The sequence below is a fragment of the Vipera ursinii genome, assembly GCF_947247035.1.
Source record: "Vipera ursinii genome assembly, chromosome: 6".
NCBI classification, from domain to species: Eukaryota; Metazoa; Chordata; class Lepidosauria; order Squamata; family Viperidae; genus Vipera; species Vipera ursinii.
Window position 1 is genome coordinate 87,820,152 of NC_139515.1, and position 24,086 is coordinate 87,844,237.

The following is a 24,086-nucleotide window of genomic DNA, read 5'->3' on the forward strand; positions in this document are numbered from 1 at the left end:
GGCTAGTTTGGGGCACGGAAACCGCCAAGCTCAGAGAGCCCCCGGCATGCCCACCCTCTCCACCGATTTCCCCCCCTCCCCGCTAGCAATGATGACGTTCCCTAGTTGGGTCAGGAAACGTCTGCAAGGAGACCCGCCCGGCTCAGAGAACACCAAGGACCCCCACAGTGCTTCCTCTCCTCCTCCTCCTCCTCCTCCCTTCTCTTTCTTCTCCTTCTCCTCCTGAACCCCCCTCCCTTCCAGCACTGATGATGTTTCCTAGTTGGGTCAGGAAACGTCTGCAAGAAAACCACCCAGCTCAGAGAGCACCCAGGACCCCCACAGTCTTTTTCTTCCTCCTCCTCCTCCTCCCTACAAACCTCACTCCCTTCTAGCCCTGATGATGTTCCCTAGCTGGGTCATGAAATGTCCTTCCTCCTCCTCCTCTCCACCAACCCCCCCTCCCTTCTATCATTGATGATGTTCCCTAGCTGGGTCATGAAATGTCTGCAAGGAAACCATCAAGCTCAGAGACCCCCAGGGACCCCACAGTCCTTCCTCCTCCTCCCTTCTAGCCCTGATGACGTTCCTTAGTTGGGTCATGAAACGTCTGCAAGGAAACCAACCAGCTCAGAGAGCACCAGGGACCCCACAGTCCTCCTCCTCCTCCTCATCCACACAAACCCCCCTCCCTTCTATCCCTGATGATGTGACCTAGTTGCGTCATGAAACGTCTGCAAGGAAACAGCCAAGCTCAGAGAGCCCCAAGGACCCCACAGTTCTTCTCTTTCTCTCCTTCCTTCCTTCCTTCCTTCCTTCCTTCTCCTTTCCACTTTTTTCTAGCCCTGATGATGTTTCCTAGTTGGGTCACGAAACGTCTGCAAGGAAACAACCAGGCTCAGAGAGCCCCGAGGACCCCAAAGTCCTCCTTGCCCTCTTCTCTGCAAACCCCGCTTCCTTCTGATGATGACGTTACCTGGATGAGTCATGAACCATCTGCAAGAAAACAACCAAGGACCCCATAGCTGTCCTCCCCCCCCTCTTCTCCACAACCCCACCCCCTCCTGATGACGTTACCTAGTTGGGTCACCAAACATCTGCAACAAAATAACCAAGCGGAGAGAGCGCAAAGGAGCCCACAGTGGTCCTCCTCCTCCTCCCCACACCCTTCTAGCACTGATGATGTTACCTAATTGGGTAATTAAACATCTGCCAGAAAACCAAGTTCAGAGAGCACCAATGAACCCACAGCCCTTTCCCTCCCCCCTCCTCCTCCTCCACTCCGCAAGCTCCCCTCCCTTCTAGCACTGATGATGCCTAGTTAGCTAATGAAACAACTGTGAGCCAACAAGCAAGCTCAAGGAGCACCAAGGATCACACAGTCCTCCTTCTTTTTCTCCTTCTCCTAAATCCCACCCCCTTCTAGCCCTGATGATGTTCCCTAGTTGGGTCATGAAACATCTGGAAGGAAACAAGCAAGCTCAAAGAGCACCAAGGACCCCACAGTCGTCGTTCTCCTCCTCCTCCTCCTCCTTTCCACAAACCCCCCTCCCTTCTAGCCCTGATGATGTTCCCTAGTTGGGTCACGAAATGTCTGCAAGAAAACCACCCAGCTCTGAGAGCACCAGGGACCCCACATCCTTCTCCAGCTCCTCCTCCCCCCCACCTCCTCCACAAACCCCCCTCCCTTCTAGCACTGATAATGTTACCTAGCTGGGTCACGAAACGTCTGCAAGAAAAGCACCAAGGACCCCCCAGTCCTTTTCTTCTTCCTCCTCCTCCTCCTCCTCCCTGCAAACCCCCCTCCCTTCCGGCATTGATGATGTTCCCTAGTTGGGTCATGAAACGTCTGCAAGAAAACCAACCAGCTTAGAGAGCACCAGGGACCCCACAGTCCTTCCTCCTCCTCCTCCTCCTCCACAAACCCCACTCCCTTCTAGCCTTGATGATGTTCCCTAGTTGGGTCATGAAACGTCGGCAAGAAAATCACCCAGTTCAGAGAGCATCAAGGACCCCACAGTCCTCCTCCTCTTCCCCGTCCTCCTCCCTCTCCTCCTCTCCACAAACCCATCTCCCTTCTAGCACTGATGATGTTACCTAGTTGGGCCATGAAAGGTCCACAAGAAAACACCCAAGCTCGGAGAGCACCGAGGATCCCACAGCCTTCCTCCTCCTCTCTTCTCCACAAACCCCCCTCCCTTCTAGCACTGATGATGTTCCCTAGTTGGGTCATGAAACGTCGGCAAGAAAATCACCCAGTTCAGAGAGCATCAAGGACCCCACAGTCCACCTTCTCTTCCTCCTCCTCCTCCTCCTCCCTGCAAACCCCCCTCCCTTCCGGCATTGATGATGTTCCCTAGTTGGGTCATGAAACGTCTGCAAGGAATCCACCCAGCTCAGAGAGCAGCAAGGACCCCCTCATTTCAACCCTGAGCTACGAATATTCTCCTTTATTGACCATCCCCTCCTAGATTATGGAGGGTCCGTTCCCTTCAAAACCCCAGGGCAGTCCATCCCGCTGGGTTTCCTGGTGCTACTTCGGGGCAAGAATGCGTGTAACGTAAGAAACGGCAGCCTGACCTGGCCCCCAAAACTCAACCCTTGCGACCGGCCCAAGCCAGGACCAGCTCCTTTTAATTGGATTGTGGCCTCCGAAACCCCTCCAGACAGACACCTGTGGACACACTTTTCACCCCCACCCCCCCAGGGGTTCACACAACGGTACCACTTTCCCTGTTAGAGGGTTTCAAGTTTCAAGTTTTATTTAATTTGTATACCGCCCTTCTCCTTGGTAGGGACTCAGGGCGGTTCACAGGGCATATATAAAAAAGAAAATACAAAAATTAAAAAAAAAAAGATTAAACCCATGCCCAGTTAAAAACAGTAATACAAATCTAAAACAACAAATTAAAACCCATAATCCCCCGTCAGGCCAGACCAGCCATTTCAAATAGGTGGGTCTTCAGGCCACGACGGAAAGTTCGGAGGTCTGATGCCATCCGGAGCTCCACCGGCAGTTGGTTCCATAATGCCGGAGCGCCCACAGAGAAGGCCCTCCCCCTGGGGGCCACCAGTCGGCATTCCTTGACTGGCAGCACCCTGAGGAGGCCCTCTCTGTGGGAACGCACAGGGCGGAGGGGAGTTGATGCCGGCAGCAGGTGGTCCTCGAGGTATCCCGGACCCATGCCATGTAAGGACTTAAAGACCGTAACCAAAACCTTGAACCTCACCCGAAAGACAACTGGTAACCAATGCAGCTCGCGGAGCAAAGGTGTAACATGGGAGTACCGGGAAACTCCCAAGACAACTCTCGCGGCCGCATTCTGTACCAGTTGGAGCCTCCGAGTGGTCTTCAAGGGAAGCCCCATGTAGAGAGCATTACAGTAGTCAAGGCGAGAGGTCACGAGCGCATGAGTGACCGTACACAGGTTGTTATTTGAAGGCTGGCGGCAATTTCCCACGAAAGTCTCACAAGGCCTGGAAGCGCTAGAAAACTTCAAACAAGACAGGCTTTCCAGATGTGCAACAGCTGGACCGGCCTGGGTTGGCTTTGGAGAGAGGCGGGGAAACTACACGGGGTTCTTGCTTAGACACGCACTCAGTTGACAAAACCAGCAAATATTCCAGAACCGGAGCATTTTTTTCCATTCCAGCTGCAAAGCTCCAGATGTGGAGGGCTAATCTGAAGCATAGTTAATTACTGGAAATTACTTCTGAATTGTGTGTGTGTGTGTGTGTGCGCGCGCGCGCGCGTTCTACGCAGGGGGGAATAATTAAAATTATTCTTCTAATGGAAAAGTCTTTGTGGCCGTTTAGGGACCTCTCCATTTTCCCGGGAAAATCTGGTTAGTGACTCAACGGGGAGGTTGTGCGACACCCCCGCCGCCCCCCCCCCGGGTGTCCTCAGTTTGCTGCTATGTGGCATGTCACAAAAATCCAGAAAATGAATATTATTTGAGTACGTTATGGGCGAACGCATTCCGTGAATATGTAAGCTACGCGGGTAATCCGCAACTTGTAACCGTTTTAGGGACCGTTAAGATGTTACAACGGAACTGGGGAGGGGGGGTGGGAAACCCGGCATGACCATTTTTCCCTTTCGCAAGCACCGCGTTGTCCCCGGGGTCACATGACCCGAATCCAGGCACTCTGGCAACTGGCTCGTGCTTCCTGACAGTTGCAGCGACCTGGGATCAGGCGATCCTTTCTGGAGATCTTCGCGACTGGCCAAGTCGAGCAGGAAGCCCCATTTCTCTGTGGGCGCCATCCGGATTTATGGAACCATCTTCCGGTTGAGCTCCGGATGGCGCCCGACCTTCGCTCCTTCCGGCGCGACCTAAAGACTTACCTGTTCGAACAAGCCGGCCTGGCCTGATGGGCGATGGGTTTGGGTTTTATTATGTATTTTAACTTAACTTATTGTTATAGTTTTGGGGCATCTTGTTTAATCTTTTTTTTAACTTTTGTATTCTTGTTTTTTAACACGTATTGCCCTGTTCACCGCCCGGAGTCCTTCGGGAGAAGGGCGGTATAGAAATATAATAAAATAAAAATAAATAAATAAATAAATAAATAAATAAATAAAATTTACTTAAAACAACCGCGTTGCTCCCTGAACAACGGCAGCGGTCCGCTGAGCGTCTGCGGCGAGAAAGGTCACAAAATGGGGCGAGACGTACTTAGCAAAGCGTCTTGCTCGAGCTCAACGACGGCCGTACGGCCGAGGACTTTATCTGTACCTGACCGCCAGCTGGGTTCAACACAATTGGGTCAGCTGAAATGTAACTGGCAGATTTCTAGCCGAGGGTGTTGTGCAAATCCAGCTCTCCGGGCAGCTGATAAGGTCTAATGCTGGCCCTTAGCCAGGAATTAAGCGTCGGAAGTGTTGTGTTTGCATAATCTAATTTAATCCACTTCATTTTACGGATTTGCACATACACACACCCACCCACACACCCAGAGAATCCCTCAACTTGGGCTAAAGCTTGATTAGGTTAGTTCAATCTGGACTCGACGCTGATTGGGTTAGTTCATTTTGCCATTTAAAGATAGTCAAACGGAAAGGCCGAGACTGGTATACGGGATTAAATCATGGCTTGCTGCTTCCAGACAACACGATAACACAACGGTCAACAGACCACCACCGGAATGATTGATAAGCCAAAACAAGCCGCCGATGGCTTCTGACCTTAGTGGCTTGCAACAGACAAGCAGGAAAGGAGACCACTAAGCAAAGCGAACTTTGCAAGCTATCAAACCGGTTCTCAGCAGGCTGCACAATCCAGCTGCAGTTACACAGCGAGGTTACAGGTAGTCCTCAAATTGTGAGCATTTGTTTAGCGACCGTTTGAAGTTACAGCGGCGCTGAAAAAGGGACTTATGACCGGTCCTCGCACTTACGGCTGTGGTAGAATTCCCAGTCATGAGATCATAATTCAGATATTTGGCAAAGTTTGCAGCATCCTAGCGTGCTGTGATCTCCCCTTTTGCAACTTTCAAAGCTGGGTTCTGACAAGCAAAGCGGTAGTAGTCACGTGCTTAGCAACGGAGTCGCATCCCGATTGGGGTCGTTAAGTGAGGACTACCTGCATTTTGCCCACACCTGGCGGCCTTAGTTAGTATACCAAGAAGCACCAAATTGCCAAAACCATTACAGCACAGGCATTCCTTCCATTTTATTAAAGGAGGTCATCACACCCAACCAAATTAGAGCCAGATGGAGCCAGGAAACTCTGTGGGTCTCACCCTACAGGCAGTCCTCGACTTATAACGATTCGTTTAGCGACCGTGGGAAGATGTAACGGCACTGAAAAAAAGCGACACGACCAATTCTCACGCTTACGGCCGTTGCAGCATTCCCCCGTGGTCAAAGTGCTGCCGCTTGGCAACCCACTCGTACTTATGACGGTTGCGAAAGGGGATCACGTGACCCCCCACTTTTGCGACCTTCCGACGAGCAAAGTCAACGCTGGAAGCCACTTAACAACCTCAAGCAGCACGCAGTGATTTCACTGAACAGTGACAACAACAACGAAAAATATTGTAACATGGGGCGCAACCCGTTTAACTGCCGTCTTGCTTAGCGACGGAAAGATTGGACTGCTTTCTTGCCGTAAGGTGAGGACTGCCTGTATGATAGCAATCCCAGGACAATTCCAGGCCAAGAATTTTGGGTGCTCTGGTGCTTAACCTTGAATTCGGAGTGAGCATATAGAAATATAAATATAAATATATATATATTTATAATACATATAAAAAGATATTTAAAAAATCAGACTAAGATAAATCACTTCAGAATTTTCCCACCTTGAATATAACCTTTAAGTGTGGCACTAATGCAACCCCGAGCCGTCACTCAGTGAATGGCTGTAAATCGAGGAACACCTTACACACCTGCATAAACGATGTGCTTTTCCTCTTCCCGCTCCATCAGACCTAACGAGGAAGCCCAAAGACGGATTGGAGGTAATCTCTTCCAACAATCAAGGAATCTGAAGGAACCTGCTTCCTCTTCCCTATTCCCACGTACTCAATCTTCCCGTCTCCAACCTTATCAGCAGGGCTGAATGAACAACCTGCCCTATATTTAGAAGCAGCTCCGTTAATGAAACTAATGAATGAATTAATGAAAGGAACAGCTTTTAAGGAAACTGATGCAGGCGGGTAAATTAATTAATTAATTAATTAATTAATACTGGGTTGCTGCCAGTCGATACCTAGGATGCTGGCAGCAACCCGTGTCAACCATTAGCCCCAGTCAATTTGAGTGTTCAGTTGACTGAGTTTCATGTTTTATGAATAAGTTTTATAATAATCATAGAGTTGGAAGGAGCAGAGCCTTGGTGGAGCAGTGGGCTAATGCCTCCTTAAGAAACTCCAGCTGCCTGCAATTATTTTTTTTTAAAATTCCATTTATATCCCGCCCTTCTCCGAAGACTCAGGGCGGCTTACAAGCTTAGCAGTAGCCTTCATTCTATGTACATGCCTGCTTATTAGGGCTTTCACACACACCCCAAGCGGCATTATTACAAAGTCAGCTTAATTGCCCCCAACAATCTGGCAATTAACAATTAGCAATTAACAATCTTAGTGCAGGTTCGAGTCCCACCAGGCTCAAGGTTGACTCAGCCTTCCATCCTTCCGAGGTAGGTAAAATGAGGACCCAGATTGTTGGGGAGTCTTCGGAGAAGGGCGGGATATAAATGGGATTTTTTTAAAAAAAGGAACCTTGGAGGTCATCTAGTCCACAGGTCTGCAAGCCGCGGCTCTGGAGCCGCATGCGGCTCTTTCAGCCGTCTCCTGCGGCTCCCAATCCTCTGCCATGTGCAGTCCAAAAAAAAAAAAAAGTGGGACTAAAAAAGTTCAACCAATCAATTCAAATATGTAGGGTAGGTGCATATCTCGCCTTGGCTCCACTCTTCAGTCAAACCCTGTTCTGCGCATACGCACATGTATGCGCATGTGCACACATTTTTTTGCGGCTCCCAGTTTTTCCTTTTGTGAGGGAACCGGTTCTGAGTGGCTCTTTCACTGTTTCAGGTTGCTGACCACTGATCTAGTCCAACCCCCTCCTGAGGCAGGAAACCCTATATAGCAGGAGTGTCAAACTGCCAGGCCGCGGGCTGGACACCAGTCTCCTCTTAAAAACCTCCAGTCTTGGAGCATCCACAACTTCTGGAGGCAGGTTGTTCCGCTGGTTAATTGTCCTCACTGTCAGAAAGTTTCTCCTTAGTTCTAAGTTGCTTCTCTCCTTGACTAGTTTCCATCCGTTGCTTCTTGTCCTGCCTTCAGGGGCTTTGGAGAATAGCTTGACTGCCTCTTCTTTGGGGCAGCCCCTGAGATATTGGAAGACTGCTATCATGTCCCCCCTGGTCCTTCTCTTCGTTAAACTGGACATGCCCAATTCCTGCAACCGTTCTTTATATATGTTTTAGCCTCCAGTCCCCTGATCCTCTTTGTTGCTCTTCTCTGCACTCCAAAGGTGGGGACTTAGTGGTATTTCCCAAAACTTCAGCCTTCCTTATAAAAATATAATTTCAAGCCCTCCCAAGTTACAAATAAAGCCACACTAAAGAAGAGCTTTCAAAATGTAGCACAAAAAGGGAAGGGAAGGGAAGGAAAGGGAAGGGAAGGGAAGGAAAGGAAAGGAAAGGAAAGGAAAGGAAAGGAAAGGAAAGGAAAGGAAAGGAAAGGAAAGGAAAGGAAAGGTTGTCGTAGTAAAAAAAATGTAAATTTCCCTTGCTGCTTAAGATTGACAACAGCCTGGCAGTTCGTTCCAGTTCAGCTTCCAGCGAATTTACTTGGGATGCTTTATCAGGGCATGCATTACACACTCATTTTTTCGTCCCTTCCGTTCTAAAAACGGAGATTAGTCAACATGGTTCAGAGAAAAACTCCACCTAGATTACGCAAAGCAACGGCTGCCTTGGAAAGCAAGTTGATATGACAGAATCTGCACATCGGTGTTTATGCATAGGAACAAAGCCAAAAGGTGTTTTGTCAGGCTGTTCGGAGTTTACGGTGACAGAAGAGGTGAAAATAACACGCACCTTTGGTGTAGTGGTTAAGGGGGTGGCCTAGAAACTAGGAAACGGTGAGCTCTAGTCCTGCCTCAGCCATGAAAGCCCGCTGGGTGACCTTGGGTCAATCACCAGGAGACGGTGAGTTCTAGTTCCGCCTTAGGCATGAAAGCCGGCTGGGTGACTTTGGGCCAATCACCAGGAGACGGTGAGTTCTAGTCTTGCCTTAGGCATGAAAGCTAACTAGATGACTTGGGGCCAATTGCCAGGAGACAGTGAGTTCTAGTTCTGCCTCAGCCATGAAAGCCGGCTGGGTGACTTTGGGCCAATCACCAGGAGACGGTGAGTTCTAGTCCTGCCTTAGATACAAAAGCTGGCTGGGTGACTTTGGGCCAGTCAGGAGGAAACAGTGAGTTCTAGTTCTAGTCCTGCCTTAGGCATGAAAGCAGGTTGGGTGACCTTGGGCGAATCAACAGGAGATGGTGAGTTCTAGTCCCACCTTAGACAGGAAGGCTAACTAGGTGACTTTAGGCCAATTACCAGGAGACATTGAGTTTTAGTTTTAGTCCCGCCTTAGGCATGAAAGACAGTTGGATGACCTCGGACCAATCAAATGGCGATAGGGAATTATAGTCCCACTTTAGGCATAAAAGCCAGCTGGGTGATTTTGGTCCAGTCCCCTCTCTCTCAACCCAATCTACCTCACTGGGTTGTTGTTGTGGATTAAATAGGAAGAGGAAGAAGTATTATGAATGTTCGCCGCCTTGAGTTACTTATAAAGGTAACAAAGGCGGGATAAAAATCTAAGAAATAAGTAAGATTTTTAAGTATGAAATATGAAGAAAGAAAGAGAAAAAGAGAAAGAAAGAAAGAAAGAGAAAGAAAGAAAGAAAGAAAGAAAGAAAGAAAGAAAGAAAAAAAGAAACAAGGAAGGAAGGAAGGAAGGAAGGAAGGAAGGAAAAGAAAGAAGGAAGGAAGGAAAAGGAAAAGAAAGGGAAGGAAGGAAGGAAGAAAGGAAGAAAAAAGAAAGAAAGAGAGAGAGAAGAGAAAGGAAGGAAGAAAGAAAGAAAGAAAGAAAGAAAGAAAGAAAGAAAGAAAGAAAGAAAGAAAGAAAGAAAGAAAGAAAGGAAGGGAAAGAAGGAAGGAAAAAGGGAAGGAAGGAAGAAAGGAAGAAAGAGAGAAAGAAAAAGAAAGAGAAAGAAAGAAAGAAAGAAAGAAAGAAAGAAAGAAAGAAAAAAAGAAAGAAAGAAGTAGAAAGAAAGAAAAAGAAACAAGGAAGGAAGGAAGGAAGGAAGGAAGGAAGGAAGGAAGGAAGGAAGGAAAAGAAAGAAGGAAGGAAGGAAAAGGAAAAGAAAGGGAAGGAAGGAAGGAAGGAAGAAAAAAGAAAGAAAGAGAGAAGAGAAAGGAAGGAAGGAAGAAAGAAAGAAAGAAAGAAAGAAAGAAAGAAAGAAAGAAAGAAAGAAAGAAAGAGAAAAAAGAAAGAAAGACGGGGGGTCTGCTAGAACTTGGCAGCACGTTTCTCTATAATTTTGCACCTTGAAAAAAAAAGTGGACAGTTCAGTCCTTCTGCAAGAACCTCTCTTGCTTTTTGGGGAAGTTACGAAGGGTTTTGGTCCTACCTCCCACAGGCTTGTCTATTTCTTTGAGAGAGGGAGAGAGAAAAAAAAAAGGGGGGGGGTGTATTTAAAAAGGTTCAGACAACTGCCGAGCAGCAGCGCCCAAGGCCATTAAAACAATTCAGCAGCAGAAGGAATAGCCGGCTTTCTGTTCAGTGAGCCTGGCCCGGCTGCTCTTTCCTTGATCTGAAGAACTGACGTAAAAAAGTAAACATTTCAGCTTCCAAGGCTTCAGGTTTGCCAAAATCCAAGCACGAGGACGATTATTTGTTCTGCCTTGGCTCCCTTTGAAGTCCTTTGCTTTTAACATTCTTCCCTATTACAGTCATGTCAAGCCGAGAGCAGGAAACGGAATAAAAAAAGAAAGAGCTTCGATGAAAAAAAGAGGTCGGCTGTGTTGTTGTTTGTTTGTTTTGTTTATTTATTTATTTATTTTTAAATTGGATTATTTTATTTTCAATGCTGGTCGCCCTCAACTTACACCTGCGGCTGAGCCCAAATATTCCATTGCTAAGCGAGGCAGGGGATAAAGTCAGTTTTGCCTCATTTTGCGACCCTTCTCGCCACAGTTGTTAAGTGAATTGCTGCAGTTAAGCTGGGATAGATACATAGACAGACAGACAGAGATAGACAGAGATAGATAGACATAGATGATAGAGATAGATAGACAGACAGAGGGACAGAGATAGACAGATAGAATTCTGGGAGTTGAAGTCCACGAGTCATGAAGGGGCCATAGTTCCCCCCATGCTGGCTCAGGAATTCTGGGATTTGAAGTCCACAAGTCATGAAGGGGCCATAGTTCCCTCATGCTGCCTCAGGAATTCTGGGAGTTGAAGTCCACGAGTCATGAAGGGGCCATAGTTCCCTCATGCTGGCTCAGGAATTCTGGGAGTTGAAGTCCACGAGTCATGAGGGGGCCATAGTTCCCTCATGCTGGCTCAGGAATTCTGGGAGTTGAAGTCCACGAGTCATGAGGGGGCCATAGTTCCCCCATGCTGGCTCAGGAATTCTGGGAGTTGAAGTCCACCAGTCATGAAGGGGCTATAGTTCCCCCATGCTGGCTCAGGAATTCTGGGAGCTGAAGTCCACGAGTCATGAAGGGGCCATAGTTCCCCCATGCTGGCTGAGGAATTCTGGGAGTTGAAGTCCACGAGTCATGAAGGGGCCATAGTTCCCTCATGCTGGCTCAGGAATTCTGGGAGTTGAAGTCCACAAGTCATGAAGGGGCCACAGTTCCCCCATGCTGGCTCAGGAATTCTGGGAGTTGAAGTCCACGAGTCATGAGGGGGCCATAGTTCCCCCATGCTGGCTCAGGAATTCTGGGAGTTGAAGTCCACGAGTCATGAGGGGGCCATAGTTCCCCCATGCTGGCTCAGGAATTCTGGGAGTTGAAGTCCACAAGTCATGAAGGGCCCATAGTTCCCCCATGCTGGCTGAGGAATTCTGGGAGTTGAGGTCCACGAGTCATGAGGGGGCCATAGTTCCCCCATGCTGGCTGAGGAATTCTGGGAGTTGAAGTCCACGAGTCATAAAAGAGCCAAGCTTGCCAACCCCTGGGCCAGGGAAATGAAATGAAAGCATCCCAAGTAAAACACTCAGGCACCTCCTGATATTTTTTGCTTCTATCCACTTAGTAGCATTCTTTCATCATCCTGTGTTGCTTCGCTCGGCTGCTCTTCCACCGATAGAAACTTCCTTTTTAGGTTTATCTCCTCTGTGCTGGTAAACGATAGTGGGAACAATGCCGGCAAACATTGGGCTCCTGCAAATCGGGAATTAACACCAAGTTGCATTTTTCTCCTTATTCCTGACCTCCTTCCTCCCTGTTTTCATTTGAAAGAGGAGATGAGGAAGGGACTGGAACAGCCACTTGTCTGGAATGGTATAGCGTCCTCCTGCCTGAGCAAGGGGGCTGGACTAGAAGACCTCTAAGGTCCCTTCCAGCTCTACTCTGATTAAATTGACTGCAGATAGACAGACAGACGTACATACGTTGTGGGTGCTCTATCACTGAAGGCTTTTAAGAAGAGATTGGACAGCCAGTTGTGTGAAATGCTAGAGGGGCAGGGGGTTGGACTAGAAGACCTCAAAAGCCCCATCCAGCTTTGTGATTCTCTTATTCAACCCTTCCGAATCTAACCTGCAGCAAATTATCCACCCCAATGTGGGGAAAATCACAGTTTCCCAGCCAGGTTTGTCTATATTTAATATATTGAATGGTCATTTATTCAAATAATAAGAACTGTGTTAATTTAAGGTTGGCAAAGTATTATTGGAAGAAGAGAAAATCAAGGAAAGGCATTACATGGACTATAGAATTAATAGACATTGTTATTGTTTTTTTAAATACTAACCCAGACAACACGCTCTTAGCAAACATTAAGGCAATTATGTTAAAAATCAATACAATATTTAAACAAAACAAAAAAGGAACAGTGGCAGATCCTTTAAAAGATTTGCATTTCTCTACGGTCAGATTTGGGAAATCATAGCTGGTTTGGGCTAATGAAAAGCTATCTTTACTAAGACTATGACGAACATGCACATACTTTAAGAAGACGATTACCCACTATAACACTTGGGGGAAAAGCCACCACTTCGTCTGAATTTTGCAACTAAGATTGAGCTGGTTCCCCGTAACTAGTCCGGCCACATTTCTTCCTGCATGCCATCTATCTGCTACATTCCACCAAGTGGTATTTATATCCGTGTCCAACAAAATGAAAAAAAAAAGCCATATTCTCGTAAACGGACGACATTTTTAGCAGATCTGCTCTGAGAATCCCAGGAGAAGGTCTGCTGGGTCGGGAGCCAACCACTGTCTCTGGGAACCCAAAGCAGTGGGAACACGGCACTAGCAATAGCACTTAGATTTAGATATGCTGCAGCTGCCAAAAAAGCCCAACACGGTGCTAGGCTGCATCAACAGAGGGATAGAATCGAGATCACGCGAAGGGTTAATACCACTTTACAAGGCCTCGGTAAGGCCGCACTTGGAATACGGCATCCAGTTTTGGTCACCACGATGTAAAAAAGATGTTGAGACTCTGGAAAGAGTGCAGAGAAGAGCAACAAAGATGATCAGGGGACTGGAGGCTAAAACATATAGGGAACGGTTGCTGGAATTGGGTATGTCTACTAGTTTAATGAAGAGAAGGGTGAGGAGTGACATGATAGCAGTCTTCCAATCTCTCAGGGGCTGACCCAAAGAAGAGGGAGTCAAGCTATTCTCCAAAGCACCCGAAGGCAGGACAAGAAGCAACGGATGGAAACTAGTCAAGGAGAGAAGCAACCTAGAACTAAGGAGAAACTTCCTGACATTGAGAACTAAATTAACCAGTGGAACTCCTTGCCTCCAGAAGCCGTGAATGCTCCAACACTGGAGGTTTTTAAGAAGAGACTGGACAGCCATTTTTTAAAAAAATTCCATTTATATCCCGCCCTTCTCCGAAGACTCAGGGCGGCTTACAAGCTTAGCAAATCCATCTCGTTGTCTGAAATGGTATAGGGTTTTCTGCCCGAGCAGGGGGTTGGACTAGATGACCTCCAAGGTCCCTTCCAACTTTATTATTTATACCGCTTCACAGTGCTTTACAGCCCTCTCGAAGTGGTTTACAGAGTCAGCCTATGGCCCTCAACAAACTAGCTCCTCATTTGACCGACCTGGGAAGGATGGAAGGCTTAAGTTAGTTAAGTAAAGATCGAACTGCTGGCCGCGGGCAAAGTTATAATCGAACAGAGCTGGAAGGGACCCTGGAGGTCTTCTAGTCCAGCCCCCCGCTCAAGTAGGAAACCCAATACCTTCCCAGCCAGCATGACTCACTTAACTCTGCTTAGCTGTGGAAATTCTGGTTTCAGTTGTGATTCTAAGTTGAGGACTACCTGTATAGCCTTTTATGTTGTTGTTTTTTTACTCTTTTTCTCTCTCTCTTTTTTTCTTTCAGGATCTGGTTAGCTCTATCCAACCACATTCATTCAGCTCTCTTTGTCACCTGCGCTTCTTGAGAATTCATTCATTTCCTCTCTGTTTCTCCCGACGTAGCCCTCGTCCCCTTCTCTACAGCAAAAGAGGCAGAAGTACAGGTTTTCCCCCCTTCTTCCCACGGAAACTCATTCTCAACCTACCCACTTTCCTTTCTGCCAGTATTCGTACCTTGGCCTTTCTGAATTCCCCCATCTTTAGGAAACATTCCGAAGTGCCCAAATCCATCTCGTTGTTGTTTTTTTCCCCACCGTATTTGCAGGCGCCCAATCGTGTTTCCCCCCCCCCATTAGCTACCCTTGGTCTGTGACACGTTGATTTTCAGAGAAATGCACTTTGCATCGTGCAATGTAACAGGAGAGCAGTGGGACCTTGGAGGTCATCTAGTCCAACCCCCTGCTCAGGCAGGAAACCCGACTGCCATTTCAGACAAAAGGCCGTCCAGTCTCTTCTTAAAAAACCTTCCAGTGTTGGAGCATTCACCGCTTCTGGAGGCAGGTAGTTCCACTGGTTAATTTAGTTCTCAATGTCAGGAAATTTCTCCTTAATTCCAGGTTGCTTCTCTCCTTGGTTAGTTTCCATCCGTTGCTTCTTGTCCTGCATTCAGGGGCTTTGGAGAATAGCTTGACTCCCTCTTCTTTGGGGCAGCCCCCTCAGATACTAATGCTATCACATCATCCCTGGTCAATTCTCTTCGTTAAACGACCATACCGAGTTCCCATAGTTGTTGATCATGATGGTTATTAACAGAAGAACAGAGTTGGAAGGGACCTTGGAGGTCATCTAGTCCAACCCCCTGCTCAGGCAGGAAACCCTATGCCATTTCAGACAAATGGCTGTCCAATCTCTCTCTGAAAGCCTTCAGTGTTGGAGCACCCACAAACTCTGGAAGCACTGATTAATTGTTCTTAATGTCAGAATAATTCTCCTTAGTTCTAGGTCGCTTCTCTCCTTGATTAGTTTCCATCCGTTGCGGCCTTCGGGGGCTTTGGAGAGTAGATTGACCCCCCTCCTCTTTTTTGTGGCAGCCCCTCAGATATTGGAAGACTGCTATCACGTCAGCCTGGACCTTCTTTTCATTAAACTGCACATATCCAATTCCGGCAACCATTCTTTATAGGTTTTTATATCTTTACACATGTATTTATAGCAAACATTTACCGCAGATGGTTGGGTTCTCGGCCAACACGCCTCATTCCATAGAAAAGCACAGGCATATTCATATCCCAAACATTATTGCAAGCTTTTCTCAGCCGTTACAAACGTCACCTAGAAACGTGATTTGACCGGTTTTCAGACGCTGGGCAACTGACTCGCATTTATGACGGCGTCCCGGATTTCAACGCTGCTAACATCGGATGTTTTTGCTTTGACGACAGATGGAAGTGCAACCATTTTCTTCTTACGTTTTACTCTTTAAGAGTTAGAGTTAGAGTTAGATGATGCTGAGGGGAGGAATGGGCACGAAAGTTTAGCTAGACATAATAATGCTGTGCCTAGCGTGAGAACCAAGGTTATTGAAATAAGAGATGATAAGAATTGGCGGGCTGGAGAACTGGAGGGAAAGCCTGCATTTCAAGGTAATTGGAGGATGTGATTTATGACTGTTAATTGGAGGAGGGAATTGTGCTTTGATACTAGGTGCTCAGGGGAGGGGAACTCAGATTTTTGGCTCCGACTATGTTAGCGCCGATGCTATGCTACTCAAATAAAGATTCTTTACTATGTTAGTGCCGATGCTATGCTACTCGAATAAAGATTCTTTAAGGTAAACCATGCCTCGAAGTTCTTTGAAGAGTTTCACCTGTCGGAATCATGACACCAGGGTCACGTGATTCCCCTTTTGTGACCGTCTTGTCAAAGCAAAGTCAACGGGAAAGCCAGTTTCATTTAACAACCGTGTTTCTAACTTAGCAACCGTACTGATTCACCTAACAGCCGTGGCAAGAAAGGTGGTAAAATGGGGCAAAAATGCACTTAGCGACCGCCTCACTTAGCAGTCGAAATTTTGGCCTCAACTGTCGTAAGTCGAGGACTACCCGAACTGCATATTTGCCATGCCGAGTGCATTGCTGACCATCCCATCTCGGAAAATTATCGCAGAGCTGGGGGGGAGGGGGGGAAAGTCCCAAGACAGCCATATTTTTTTCCTTAGGAACAACTTCCTAATCCGGATTTTTTAAAAAAATAGCATTGAGAAGCCATCGTTTTTTTGTGTTGTTTTTTTTCTTTTTAAAGACTCCGCAGGAGAACAGAAAGATGACAGAAATGGATAAGGAGAAAGTGGAATCGGTGACCCGGTTAAAACAAAACTCTGATTCAAGGGATGGATTCGCGGCAGACAACGGAAAATATTTCGGGCCGCACGTAACTGCGGTGAAGAACCAGTTTAGAGAAAAGAGGACTAGACACATCGCAGGTAGCGCTCAACTTATAGCCACAACGGAACCCCAAAAGTTTGGCCCAAAACCAGTATCTATGTTGTGACTCAGGGCCAGCCTGTGGGTCCGACAGCCGGCTCCGACGTATCGGAGGACTCAGATGAGGGGGAGGAGGGAGACGAACCGGCTGATGATGGTTTGGAGGCTTTGCAGAGTCCTCAGCCGGGGACCTCTTCTCAGCTGCGTGAGCCCGAGAGTGCGGAGGATGATGACCCACAGCTGGCCCTGTTCAAGGACGCCCGACGCAGGAGGCAGTCGAGCAGGGACAAACAAAGAAAGGCTATGGGACTCCTCGGGAGGAGGCACAGGGAGACCACGCCCTGAGCTCTCTATAAAAGGAGTGTTTGGGGAGGGGCTGGTTGCTGAAAGCAACTTTTCCGCTTGAGAAGACAAGCTCTAGTGTTTTTGTTAACTGCGTAATTAAATCTTGGCAGAAGCCTTTTAGCCTTGGACGCTCTCCAGTCTCTTCTTTCTGATAAGGGGTTTGTTAGAAGAGGGCTGGTTCAGAACAATCTACTTCTGCCCACAGCAAAACCAAACGTTGGCTTAAGAGCCGCTGCATTTAGTTAAAGACCGCGGCGTTGCTTAATGACCACCGCAGATAAGTGAAAATATCAAGTCGGTCGCGTGGATGACCTGATTTACACAACTGTTCGCAAATTAGGACAGTTGTACAGGAGGCTCCACTTACATCCTAACTCGAGGACTACCTGTAGGCAAGATTACTTGTGAACCTGCTGGGTATAAACAAACAGACTTTCTTTCTTTTTTTAAAAAAAAAATAAAATAAATGAAAAAGACAACCATCCAGACATTCTCGATGCAGGATTTTGTCTTTCAGAATCAAATTTTTTCACGGTCTGTGCCTGGCTGAGAGGGAAGTTTTGAGTCAGCCCAGGTTACCTGTCACTGGATACACAAACCACCACAATTTGGTTGCTAACACACACACACCAGATCCACCCTTTTGTTGAATGCACTCTTTGACAGCTCTGCTTGACAATGAATCCCTATATGTTTATTTACATATATGAGAGCAGGATTAGTGCCAAGACAGGAAAAACAAGGAAGGCTTTAGCTAAAAGCAACTTTCTCAGTCTGCCAACTTTCTAGGTGATGTTCAGCCATTAAGTCGTGGTATCGACCTGTTTTTCTTTTTTCTTCTTTTCTTTTTTTCAATCTGCTCTTCAATCCTTTGCAGCGATTGACACTTTTTAAAAGCTTCCACTCATCCAAGGCTGACCCTTGGTTTACACTGTTGATGGCAACTAACACTATTGTTGAAATAGCAACTTTTTAGGTATTAGTTAGGTATTCCCAAGTCAAAGAATGATCACAAAAGAAATCCCAAGCAAATTCAGAAAATGTTCAGGTTCTGTCTAGGGTAAAGCTGGCCACTGAAGTGTATCAAAAATGCATACTGAATCCCTAAGGCTTAGGACAAAATCTATCTATCTATCTATCTATCTATCTCTCTCTCTATCTATCTATCTATCTATCTATCTATCTATCTATCTATCTATCTATCTATCACCTACTGTCTGTCTACCTATATCCATCTGTTCATTTATTCATTTATCTGGTCAATCCATATATCCATTTATCTAGTTTGTCTGTCTATCTTATCTATCATCTACTGTCTGTCTATATCTATCTCTTCATTCAATCTATCTATCTATCTATCTATCTATCTATCTATCTATCTATCTATATCATCTACTGTCTGTCTATATCTATCTCTTCATTCTATCTATCTATCTATCTATCTATCTATCTATCTATCTATCTATCTATCTATCTCTATCATCTACTGTCTGACTATATCTCTTCATTCAATCAATCTATCAATTTATCTATATCTATACATCTATCTATCTATCCATCCAATCCATATTATGTATCCATCTTATAGATATCTTACCTAAATATTCATCCATCCACTCAACACATTTATCCAACTGTCTACAAGACCAACTATTTACTTGTCTACCTACCTATCTGTCAACATGCCTACCTACCTATCTAACTATCTATCCATCTTACCTATCTATCCACTTAGCCATCATCTTATATGGCCGCCCATCTTATGAAAAAAGAACTCTGGGAAGCTCACACCCATGAGAAAAACCCAAGTCCCTGACGGTTTAGCAAACAGGTAAAGAGGGCAGCCCTTGCAACCTGTTACGTTCTGGCCCCACTGACGGCTTTAAATGGCCTCCTTAGGACAATCCGAACTTCGGGACGGGAGAAGGGAGGATTCGGGGCAAAGATGGGGACCTATTTGAAATCTGCCTCTCCGTCTCATTGGTCAGAAGATATTATAATAATCCCATGGAAAAATGAAAGGATGCGCAGCCCACAGGCAGCAGCCATTAACCAGAGAATAATCAGCAGGGTTAATGAGGTTAGGGTTAGGGTGAATGAGGTTACAGAGAGCGTTAATCTCCAGTTGAGCTGTTGAAAAAAAGGAAGGAGCCTTGGTGGAGCAGTGGGCTGATGCCTCCTTAAGCAACCCCAGCTGCCTGCAATTAGTGCAGGTTCGAGTCCCACCAGGCTCAAGGTGGACTCAGCCTTCCATCCTTCCCAGGTAGGTAAAATGAGGACCCAGATTGTTGGGGGCAATTAAGCTGACTTTGTAATAATGCCGCTTGGTGTGTGTGTGAAAGCCCTAACAAGCAGGCATATACATAGAATGAAGGCTACTGCTAAGCTTGTAAGACGCCCTGAGTCTTCGGAGAAGGGCGGGATATAAATGGAATATAAATAAATAAATAAATAAATAAATAAATAAATAAATAAGAAGGGGGGCAAGGAGAAAACAGCTAATAATTAGTCCCCTAAATTCCTAACCAAAAAAAACCACGCCTTTGAAGAAGGCAGGGCTTCAAAGGCTTGCAAAAGGACAACCGGTTTAGGGGCAGCCATATATCCCAGAGGGATTACCGCTCCACCGGGCGCTTGATTAAGCAAGCCAGGGTTAAGTTAGCCACCAGAAAACATGCCATGTGCAACCCGTTCATTTCACAACGGATCTCCTTTGCTGGATAAAGAGACAAGAAGAGAGAATTCTAATACAAAAGTCATCAGAGTTGTTTCTCTTCTTCGTTTCCTGGGGCTCATGTTGATGAGAGAGCCAGCTTGGTCTGGTCAGGAAGGCACCAGGCTAGAAATCAGGAGACGGTGAGTTCTAGTTCCGCCTTAGGCAGGAAAGCCACTTGGGTGACGTTGGGCCAATCACTAGGAGAATGTGAGTTCTAGTTCCGCCTTAGGTAGTAGAGCTAGTTGGCTGACTTTGGGCCAATCACCAGGAGACTGTGGGTTCTAGCTCTGCTTTAGGCAGGAAAGCCAGCTGGGTGACTTTGGGCCAATCACCAGGAGACTGTGAGTTCTAGTTCTGCTTTAGGCAGGAAAGCCAGCTGGGTGACTTTGGGCCAATCACCAGGAGACTGTGGGTTCTAGTTCTGCTTTAGGCAGGAAAGCCAGCTGGGTGACGTTGGGCCAATCACCAGGAGACTGTGAGTTCTAGCTCTGCTTTAGGCAGGAAAGCCAGCTGGGTGACTTTGGGCCAATCACCAGGAGACTGTGAGTTCTAGTTCTGCTTTAGGCAGGAAAGCCAGCTGGGTGACTTTGGGCCAATCACCAGGAGACTGTGAGTTCTAGCTCTGCTTTAGGCAGGAAAGCCAGCTGGGTGACTTTGGGCCAATCACCAGGAGACTGTGAGTTCTAGTTCTGCTTTAGGAAGGAAAGCCAGCTGGGTGACGTTGGGCCAATCACTAGGAGAATGTGAGTTCTAGTTCTGCCTTAGGTAGTAAAGCTAGTTGGGTGACTTTGGGCCAATCACTAGGAGACTGTGAGTTCTAGTTCTGCTTTAGGAAGGAAAGCCAGCTGGGTGACGTTGGGCCAATCACTAGGAGACTGTGAGTTCTAGTCCCTTGTTAGGCTTGGAAGCTGGCTGAGCGACTTTGGGCCAGTCCCTCTCTCTCAACCTTACCCACCTCACAGGGTTGTTGTTATGGGGAAAATAGGAGCAGAAAGGAGCATTAGGCATCTTTGCTGCCTTGACTTGCTTATGGGAATAATAGTGGCGAGATTAAAAAAGTCTCAAATTAGAAAATAAAATCAACAAATCCACCCAGCTGAACGTTAAGAGGGAAATGCAAATATTTTGCCGTGCTACCCGAGGACTGGCAGAACTCGAAATGCTAATATTGAACGAATCGCCTTCCCCCAGCTGGACTCCTTGAGTGCTAAAGGGCAGTGTTGTTCAGCTAGCAAAGTTGTTCAACAGAGTTTCTAATCTGGCCGACTTAAACCCCAAGTGCCGCATTTATCAGTAACTCTCTTTACACAGAGTTCCTGCTGTTCAAAGTACACACTCTTTAATCTCCTTTACAGCTGGTACAGAGAGCCCCCGGCGCGGTAAATAAGTTCTCCAAGTACATTTTTCTGGAGAGCTGTTTTAAAAAAACCTACGGCAGCTTTTGTCAGTAACCTTCTGCAAGAGCAGAGGGCTGGACTAGAAGACCTCCAAAGCCCCTTCCAGCTCTATTCTATTCTATTCTATTCTATTCTATTCTATTCTATTCTATTCTATTCTATTCTATTCTATTCCATTCCATATTTTCTATCCTATTCCATTCCATATTTTCTTTTCTATTCCATTCCATTCCATTCCATTCCATATTTTCTATCCTATTCTATTCCATATTTTCTTTTCTATTCTATTCTACTCTATTCTATTCCATTCCATATTTTCTACCCTATTCTATTCTATTCCATATTTTCTTTTCTTTTCTTTTCTATTCTATTCCATTCCATATTTTCTATTCTATTCTATTCTATTCTATTCTATTCTATTCTATTATTTCATTCCATTCCATTCCATTCCATTCTGTATTTTATTCTTCTCTTCTCTTCTCTTCCATTCTATTCCTAATTCTAATTCTAATTCTATTCTATTCTATTTCTATTCCTGTTCCATTCCATTCTAATTTCTATTCTATTCTATTCTATTCTATTCTATTCTACTCTATTCTATTCCATATTTTCTTTTCTTTTCTATTCTATTCCATTCCATTTCATATTTTCTATTCTATTCTATTCTATTCTATTCTATTCTATTCCATATATTCTATTCTGTTCTGTTCTGTTCTGTTCTGTTCTATTCCATTCTATTCTATTCTATTCTATTCTATTCTATTCTATTCTATATTTTCTATTCTATTCTATTCCATTCCATTCCATTCCATATTTTCTATTCTATTCTATTCTATTCTATTCCATTCCATTCTATTCCATTCTATTCCATATTTTCTATTCTATTCTATTCTATTCTATTCTATTCTATTCTATTCTATTCTATTCTATTCTATTCTATTCTATTCTATTCTATTCCATTCCATTCCATTCCATTCCATTCCATTCCATATTTTCTATTCTATTCTATCCTATCCTATCCTATTCTATTCTAAAGAATATGAGCAATTAGTTGCTGGCTTTTTGCAAGAGGACCTTGGCCCATCCCTCCCTCTCAGCCCAACCCACCTCACAGGGTTGCTGTTCTGGGGAGAGGAGGAGGAGGAGGAGGAGGAGGAGGAGGAGGAGGAGGAGGAGGAGGGAGGCGCGTTGGATAGCTTCACTGCCTTGAGTTATTTTCCGGAAAAATAATAAAAGCAGGATACAAGTAGCCCTCGACTTACCACCATTTGTTTAGTAGATAACAACAATAACAATGACAATAGTTTTGTTCCATACAGTATGAACCTTGTGAGCTCTCAAGTTTCCTCCTTCCACTATGTGTTCAAGATGGGCAGTGATTAATATTTATATGTTACTTATTTGTAAGAGTGTAGGTCTATACATATGTTGTATATAGTATGTTTTCATGTGTGTTATGTATGCGTACACTTTGAGAGCAAGGAACTAAATTTCATTTTTAATGTGTACCATCTATCTATCTATCTATCGTCTATATCTATCTTTCTCCTCTCTCCTTTCTTTCTATCTATTTATCTATGTATCTGTTTGTCTATCATCTTTATCTATCTATTATCTATCTATCGTCTATGTCTATCTCTCTCCTATCTATCTATCTATCTATCTATCTATCTATCTATCTATCTATCTATCTATCTATCTATCTATTTCTCCTCTCTCCTTTCTATCTATCTATGTTTGTCTATCATCTTTAACTATTATCTATCATCTATTTCTCCTCTCTCCTTTCTATCTATCTATGTTTGTCTATCATCTTTAACTATTATCTATCATCTATTTCTCCTCTCTCCTTTCTATCTATCTATCATCTTTATCTATCTACCTACCTATCATTTTTATCTATCTATCTATCATCTAGGGACGCGATGGCTCAGTGGGTTAGGACGCTGAACTTGTCAGTCGGAAGGTCGGCAGTTTGGCGGGTCAAATCCCGAGTGCCGTGTAGCAGAGTGAGCGCCTGTTACTCATCCCAGCTTCTGCCAACCTAGCAGTTCGAAAGCACGTAAAAATGCAAGTAGAAAAATAGGGACCGCTCCGGTGGGAAGGGAACAGCGTTCCGTGCGCCTTTGGCGTCTAGTCATGCCGGCCACGTGACCACGGAGACGTCCTCGGACAAGCGCTGGCTCTTCGGCTATGAAACGGAGATGAGCACCGGCCCGTAGAGTCGGAAACGACTAGCACGCATGTGCGGGGGAACCTTTACCTTTACCTTTATCTATCATCTATTGTCTCTATCTATCTCTTCATTCACTCAATCCATTTATCTAGTCTGTCTGTCTGTCTATCTCTTCCATCTCTCTCCTCTCTCCTATCTATCTGTCTGTCTGTCATCTTTAGCTATCTATCTACCTACCTACCTAATCATCATCATCATCAAACCGTGCATAGTTACAACAGCACTGGAAAAAGGGATATGACCCTTTCTCACATTCACAACCATTGCAGCATCCCCCATGCCCACATGATCAAAATTCAGACGCTTGGTGACTGACTCCTGTTTATGACGGTCGCAGTGCCCAGAGGTCACGCGATCCCCTTTTGTGTCCTTCCGACACGCCAAGTCCACGGGGAAGCCCGATTCACTTAACGACCGTGTCACTGCCTTAACAACTGCAGTGATTCACTGAAGAGCGGTGGCAAGAAAGGTCGTGAAAGGGGGCAAAACTCAGTGGATAAACCGTCTTGCTCAGCGACGGAAACTTTGCGCTCGTAAGTCAAGGACCACCTGTGCGAATCAATACGTAAGATTTTTTTAAAATGGTCCAGCCGGCTTCAGGCAGCTGTGAGAAGGCCAAATCAAGAGATCTGAAAGGGCCGAGTGGCAAGGCTGGGGCAAGGCTGGGGCAGGCCCCACGAAAGGGCAGGTGAGCTGAGATAGGAGGTGTTGGCTTAGGCGAGGCGGAGGCAGGGACGCGGGCTTGGCGCAGAAAGCTGACATTTTAGGGAGTGCCAGAGCAGCCAGCTTTTGAAGACAGGAACGGCTTCGAGAGAGGAAAATGAGCTTTGGCTGGCCCTGCTAAGCAGCACCGGTTCTCTTAAGACTGGCATC

The 24,086-nt window shown here is 45.9% G+C and overlaps 1 protein-coding gene and 1 long non-coding RNA gene across 2 annotated transcripts in view; both read right to left on the reverse strand.

Annotated features, from left to right (window-relative positions):
• The window catches only part of LOC310642467, a 210,696-nt gene extending 210,078 nt beyond the window's left edge, over positions 1–618 (reverse strand). Inside the window, exon 1 of the long non-coding RNA XR_014492912.1 lies at positions 565–618. This is a non-coding gene — a long non-coding RNA (uncharacterized lncRNA). The remainder of the gene's footprint in view (positions 1–564) is intronic.
• A 61-nt stretch (positions 619–679) lies between these two features.
• The window catches only part of KLHDC10 (kelch domain containing 10), a 331,421-nt gene continuing 308,014 nt past the window's right edge, over positions 680–24,086 (reverse strand). The window contains exon 7 of the transcript XR_014492906.1: positions 680–798. The gene's annotated coding sequence lies outside the window, so the exon portion shown is untranslated. The remainder of the gene's footprint in view (positions 799–24,086) is intronic.